This window comes from Nycticebus coucang, chromosome X, assembly GCF_027406575.1.
Source record: "Nycticebus coucang isolate mNycCou1 chromosome X, mNycCou1.pri, whole genome shotgun sequence".
Taxonomy (NCBI): domain Eukaryota; kingdom Metazoa; phylum Chordata; class Mammalia; order Primates; family Lorisidae; genus Nycticebus; species Nycticebus coucang.
The window spans coordinates 55,459,398-55,465,411 of record NC_069804.1 but is presented as its reverse complement, the minus strand read 5'-3'; the positions used below and the strand labels follow the sequence as shown (position 1 = coordinate 55,465,411).

The 6,014-nt window shown below is 42.7% G+C and overlaps 1 pseudogene across 1 annotated transcript; it reads left to right on the top strand.

Annotated features, from left to right (window-relative positions):
• The first annotated feature begins 982 nt into the window (after positions 1-982).
• LOC128578394 (cyclin-C-like) lies at positions 983-2,964 on the top strand (annotated as a pseudogene). The gene is made up of 2 exons (XR_008377716.1): positions 983-1,839; positions 1,935-2,964. The product of XR_008377716.1 is annotated as a cyclin-C-like (transcript).
• The last annotated feature ends 3,050 nt before the right edge of the window (positions 2,965-6,014 follow it).

Genomic DNA, 6,014 nt, shown 5'->3' with positions numbered 1-6,014 from the left:
ATAAATAAATAAAAATCATTTGAACATTTCCAAATAGATTTCATTCAATTTCCCAAGTTACTAAATTTTGAATAATATTTTAATAATGGTTTGTTAGGTTTATACTTGGCTTGACATTTTCCCTTACTAAACAGCAAATACATGTAGAGTATCACAAAAAAGATAGATGATAAGTAGATTTTATTTTTCCCACCTGGAGAGTACATGGATGACTCTCTAGTGATAGAAAAATCTCACTTTACAGACGAAATACCTAAGAAAGTGTGTAAAATACTCCCATTAAAACAAAAACTTCCTTGTTCACATTGACTTACTAAGTTTTGGCAATATAGAATGGGCTAATAATCTTTTAAAATCAAAATCATTCCTATGTTCAAAAGAGTTTAATCTCCCCTGACTTAAAATCTAATGATAGGGCGGCACCTGTGGCTCAAAGGAGTAGGGCGCCGGCCCCATATGCCAGAGGTGGTGGGTTCAAACCCAGCCCTGGCCAAAAACTGCAAAAAAATAAATAAATAATAACAATAATAAATAAAATAAAATCTAATGATAATGATTTAATGATAATGCAATCATCATCTCAAAATCCTCAGAGGCTCTCTCTATATGAAATGGTTCCAGGAAGACCTCTGAGATTTAGTAACTTTTCCTCTATCAGATTCCACCTTGTTAACACTTCAAGCTTATCAAATATTGTCAAAAATGACATTATACTTAGCAAAATAACTAAGAAAATGCTACAAAAGCTATGTTAACTAATCTGATGAAAATGTGTCAAACGATCTATGAACCAAGTGTATGGTGCCCCACGATCATACTAATGTACACAGCTATGGTTTAATAAAAATAAATAAATAAATAAATAAAAAGAAAAAAAAACATCTACCCCCCCCAAAAAAAATGACATTGTACCCGGTCGCCGCCGCGGAGTGGAGCCGAGCTGATTTGATCCGGGAGCGCGGTTACCGGACGGGCTGTGTCTATGGTCGCTCCGCGGGCCGCTCCGCCGGCTGGTGCTTTTTTATCAGGGCAAGCTGTGTTCCATGGCAGGGAACTTTTGGCAGAGCTCCCACTATTTGCAATGGATTTTGGATAAACAGGATCTGTTGAAGGAGCGCCAAAAGGACTTAAAGTTTCTCTCAGAAGAAGAATATTGGAAATTACAAATATTTTTTACAAATGTTATCCAAGCATTAGGTGAACATCTTAAATTAAGACAACAGGTTATCGCCACTGCTACAGTCTATTTCAAGAGATTCTATGCCAGGTATTCTCTGAAAAGTATAGATCCTGTATTAATGGCTCCTACATGTGTGTTTTTGGCATCCAAAGTAGAGGAATTTGGAGTAGTCTCAAATACAAGATTGATTTCTGCTGCTACTTCTGTATTAAAAACTAGATTTTCATATGCCTTTCCAAAGGAATTTCCTTATAGGATGAACCATATATTAGAATGTGAATTCTATCTTTTAGAACTAATGGATTGTTGCTTGATAGTGTATCATCCTTATAGACCTTTGCTCCAGTATGTGCAGGACATGGGCCAAGAAGACATGTTGCTTCCCCTTGCATGGAGGATAGTGAATGATACCTACAGAACGGATCTTTGCCTACTGTATCCTCCTTTCATGATAGCTTTAGCTTGTCTACATGTAGCCTGTGTTGTACAGCAGAAAGATGCCAGACAGTGGTTTGCTGAGCTTTCTGTGGATATGGAAAAGATTTTGGAAATAATCAGGGTTATTTTAAAACTATATGAGCAGTGGAAGAATTTTGATGAGAGAAAAGAGATGGCAACTATTCTTAGTAAGATGCCGAAACCAAAACCACCTCCAAACAGAAATTCCCTGAGTGATTCTCCACCAGTTGCAGGGCCTGAAGCTACAAGATGATGGTGGACAAGATAAGGCAATAATCCCATTGCCACAGTCACTGTGAAGGAGAGCAGGGTCCAAATGGAAGTCAGAACTCTAGCTACAGCCAATCTTAAAACATTCCGAAGAATTCCGTAGTGGACTACTTGGAAATAAACCATTGGACAGATTTCAGTAATGTCTTCAATGGAACACAAATGAAAATAAATAGCTTGTTTCTGTCAAGCATATTGGGAAGTGATTTTATTTTTGCAAAATAAGTTTGATTTGATTCTAATACATAACTGATTAAAAATCTCTTGACTATAGAAGTTTGGAAAGGTTCTAAGGGGACCTACAGATAGACATTCATAGACATTTCAAAATTAATAGCTTTTGATTAGCATAATATTACTTAGTTTGGATAATAGAAATTGTAGCTTTTTATTAAGCCAGGAAACATGGAACATAATTTGTTTAAAATGTTCTTTGGTCATGGAAGGACCAAAAAAGGACATAAAAAGCCAGTATATGAGGGTTTTCTCCCCCTCAATAGGTTTAACTTTAAAATATTTAAGGAATCAAGTCTTACAAAATCCTGAAAGATTTTGGTAATGATGTTGATAATTTCAGGGAAATTAATCAAGTACCTATTGATTTTAAAGTATATATTATTCAGTAGTTTTGGTATCTTGCCATGGAAGATACTGGCCCCAGCCTAGCAGAAAAGTGCAATATGTATAGCATACTTTTACATTTTAAAAGTAATACTCCATAACCATTTTGACATGCTGGGCAAACTTAAAAAGGAAAAAACTACATGAAGTTATCTGTAATTATTTCACAGTTAATCAGGCATTTTGAAAGATTAATTAACACTAAAGTTGAAATTTGGTAAAATTTTAATGTTAATTTTTACTGTGAAAATTTTTTAACAAGATATACACACCCTATTTTAATTTTGTGTTTTAGTGTAGATTTAAAAATTTACTATAGGTATCCTGAGCCAGGAACTCAATCAGGTTTCAGGCCAGTTTGATACTGGCTGTTCTCAATTCTCATGTGAGCGTAGGACTTCATACTAATTGTTACTTCAGTGGGACTGTGCTGTCTGTGGAACTTAATAAATTAATCATTTTCTTCAGAAAAAAAAATGACATTATACCCAATAGATGCAAGCTGCATTTCCAAAAACAAAAAAATACTAACAGATACACCTTTACATGATCTGAAGTCAGGAGACTGGAGTTACTGGAAGAAAATCAACAAAAGTTAGCCTTAGGGGTAGCACCTGTGGCTCAAAGGAGTAGGGCGCTGACCCCATATACTGGAGGTAGTGGGTTCAAACCCAGCCCTGGTCAAAAACTGCAATAAATAAATAAATAAATAAATAAAGTGATTTTTTTTTTTAAAGTTAGCCTTAAACATGTCCAGGAAAAACCATTCCAGGTACTTTTAACCACAATTACTGCATTTAAACTCCACAGGAGCATCCATAGGTACATCCAAGTCAGTATCAGTGTGCTAAGGAGCCTACCACCTAGACATCTCTCCAGGCCCACCAGAGATTTAACTCTGAGGCACACCAAAATGATTCCAGAAGCAAATACATCCTGAAGCGGACTTCTCCTTGCCAAGACCTTCCAGCTAAGATCAAGAATCAGGACAACAGACACTCATTTTATTACTTCAATCCTCTTTTTTCTCATTATTTTTGTTTTGTAGTATCTCAATATAGTAGATGGTTTACATGGTCACCCTACTCTTTACTTTATTCCATTTTTTGGAACACCTTCATTTCCAAACACTGAATTTGCCTTTCTCAAATGACTGGAACAACAGCCAATCTTTCCAGCTGTTAAATTGCTTTTTGAAGGACCCAGTGATGCCATTTTGGGCTTTTCATCATTTCAGGCTTTTGTCCTCCATTTTAAAAGCAACCTGAAAATCCTTTGTTTTGTTTCTTAGTAAACCACAACCCTCCCTATCTCCCGGGTTGCGTCCCTTTCTCCCGGAATGCGTCAGAACCTAACCCTGACCGTTGAGATTGGTGGGACCCTATCAGCCTTAAATTCTAGTGTCAGCATAAGCGATAACTGACCCAAAGGCCACACTTTGTATCCCACGCCCCTTACCCCATAACCACTGCATAAAAACCCTGTGGGCGATGAGCACAGGGCTCTTGGCCCCAGTTGCATCTGGGAATGCCAGCAGCCCTGGCTCAAGCCTGAATAAATGCCCTCATGTGATTTGCATTGGTGTCTGGCTCTCTCGTACAGATTCTTGGTGTAACATTTGGTGCATTGGCCGGAAATCCCCAAGACCCTGAGAGACTCCACTCGGACGGCCGGTAAGTGTACGTGTCTTTGTTTGTCTCTGTGAATTCTTTCTGTACTGTGCAGGTTTTGGGTTGTGGTCAGAAGACGGCCTAGGTGGACGCACTGGAGGGCCACTGACCAGAGGTGGTGGAAGATGTTCCCACCTCCCATGGGGAAGGCTGGGAAGTGGAATCCCCAGCCTCCTACAGGGATCACCTGGGATCGATCCCCTTAGGGCTTTTGAGTGGGGTCTGGGATGTGGAATCCCCAGCCTCCTACAGGGATCACATGGAATCGATCCCCTTAGGGGTTTTGAGTAAGGGCGGGCTATGCCCACTGACGAGCGCCAGGCCATCCATTCACTTTCAGTTTTGCTTCACTTCAGTCAGCTGCCATGTCTGCCTTTGTTTTCGTTTTGTGTGTGTGTGTTGTGTTGTGCATTGGCTGGGTGACTCTGACAATGGGACAGACTCAGACGACCCCCATTCACTTATCCTTGACCACTTCTAGAACCTGGGTCTAGTGGTAAAGAAAAATAAACTTGAGACCTTTTGTGGGAGCTTTCTCAGTGCAGAGCGGAGCTGGCCAGTGCAGGGGCACAGGCTGGGTGGGGAGCAACCAGGACTCTACGGAGAGAGCCACCTGCACAGCTGCAGGCAGGCCCAGGCACCCAGGGGGCCAGTCTCTGTGGTGACTCTGGACGCAAGCCGGGCCCTTCCTGTGGCTTGCCCCAGCTGCAGTGGGTGTCACGACTGCCCCAGGGGAGCCTGGCAGGCGCTGGCAGGCACCCCCCACCCCATCCCTGTATCCCCACCCCACCACCTGGACGCTGGGTAGCCAGACTGAGCCAGAGCACGGGCAGCAGTGGAGGCAGCTGCAACCTGTGCCTGGCCCTCTCGGGGCCCCGTGGCGGCACACCAGCAGTGGCAGAACCTGGTTGAGGACCCTCCTCCCTGGCTGAAAAGTATATTACCACCCTGGTTGGAGAAAACCGAGGCACACCATAATGCTTAGCAGGTCCCAGGAGAGGCTAAAGCAGCAGCAGAGCCACCCGCCAGCAGTCCACCACATACCCGCAGGAGGGGCTTACAGGACACATCTGGGCACCCTGGGCAGGCTGTAGCCAACTCTACAGCCTTACTGCCCTTATTGACTTATTAGATTCTGTCCCTTTTCACTCATCAGCCCACTTGGGATGACTGCTAGCAACTGCTACAGGTCCTCTTCACTACTGAGGAGAGGGACCGAATCTTGGCAGAGGCACGGAAGTCTGTCCTAGACAACAATAGGCAGCCTACCACAAATCCAGCACTAATTGAAGCTGTGTTCCCACTGACCCAGCCAGATTGGAATTTCAGTACAGCAGAAGGTAAGGAGAGACTCCAGGTTTACCGCCAGACTCTAATGGGGGGGTCTCCATAAAGCAGCAAGGAAGCCGACTAATTTGGCTAAGGTAGGAAATGTACAGCAAGAGAAAGATAAATCCCCTTCCGCCTTCCTAAAGAGGATCATGTAGGCATTCCACATTTACATGCCCATGGATCCAGAGGCGGAGAGTAGCAAGACAGCTATTATGATAACTTTTGTTAATTGGTCAGCTCCAGACATTAGGAGAAAACTTCAGAGAATAGACAGGTTGGCAAAGAAGTCCCTGCAGGACTTGCTGGTGGTGGCTGAATGAGTATACAACAACCAAGAGAGCCCAGAGGAAAGACAGACGCGTGCCAGCAACAAGCAAACCAAGGACCTCGCTAAGATTCTGCTCACCACCGTGGTGAGTGGTTCTGAAGAGAAGGAGCAGAGGCTGAGGAAACTGGCCACCAGGGGAGGTAGGGATCGACCT